Here is an 892-nt window from a genome sequence, read left to right as displayed (position 1 = left end):
CACAACTTTTCTGAAACTTTTTTTTGTGTAAAGGAAATAAATACCAACAATGAAATATTTAATGAAGATGTTTTTGTTGTTCATATTCAGCATGTTAATTACTCTCCAGAAGAACAGGAAATGACAGTTACGAGGCAGGAAATTTTCTTCCCTGTAATTAGTACCTTGAAATGTTTATTCTAATGACATAACGGCGAATAAAGGTGTCATTCGTTGATTAAGTATAATGTCATGTTTCGGTAAATCACTCAATTAACCTGCATTAGTAATGAGGTGTTCTTAAGTGTGTGTTGGGTATGAGGTATGCTTGGTTGCAACCTACACACTGCACATTGCATCATCATCAAAACAAGTACGATTCCACGAATATCAAATTCACTTGTAAATTTTATGACACCTTGCCATAGATGACACCAGTTACTACTTGTGGTGCCCACTAATCACAGGCGATACTCGTAATTTCAAGTGACACCAGTTGTCATGCCACCACTAAACGGTGACACCACAGATGCCACCGCTAATAGTAAATAGCCTTACCTATACCTATACGTGATGCCATTATTGATATCTAGAAATCATGAATCCTTAATTCCACCGCTAGCATCACGAATTTAGCGTGTGTGACACCTCAACATCTGTGACAACGCAGACTGACAGTGACACCAATAGCCAGCCTGACAGTTTAAGTGTAAAGTGTCACAGAGTATCGTCACACATTCATTACTTAACCGGAAGTCCGTGTGCCGACTCCACCCTCTCTGCCCCCCCCCCCATCCCTTACTCACCCGCCACCTCTCTCCTCCTCATCCATTTATTCGACTCTCGACCTTTGACCTCGAGGGAATAAGAAGGAAAACAATATGAGAAAAACAAAGAAAAATATTTGATTGAT

The 892-nt window shown here is 39.9% G+C and overlaps 1 protein-coding gene across 1 annotated transcript in view; it reads left to right on the top strand.

The window, feature by feature from the left end:
• Positions 1 to 892, top strand: part of LOC119592376 (villin-1-like) — a 108,943-nt gene that overhangs the window by 771 nt on the left and 107,280 nt on the right. The window lies entirely within an intron of this gene.

Source organism: Penaeus monodon, chromosome 30 (genome assembly GCF_015228065.2).
Source record: "Penaeus monodon isolate SGIC_2016 chromosome 30, NSTDA_Pmon_1, whole genome shotgun sequence".
NCBI lineage: Eukaryota > Metazoa > Arthropoda > Malacostraca > Decapoda > Penaeidae > Penaeus > Penaeus monodon.
This window is presented reverse-complemented; position numbering and strand designations above follow the sequence as displayed.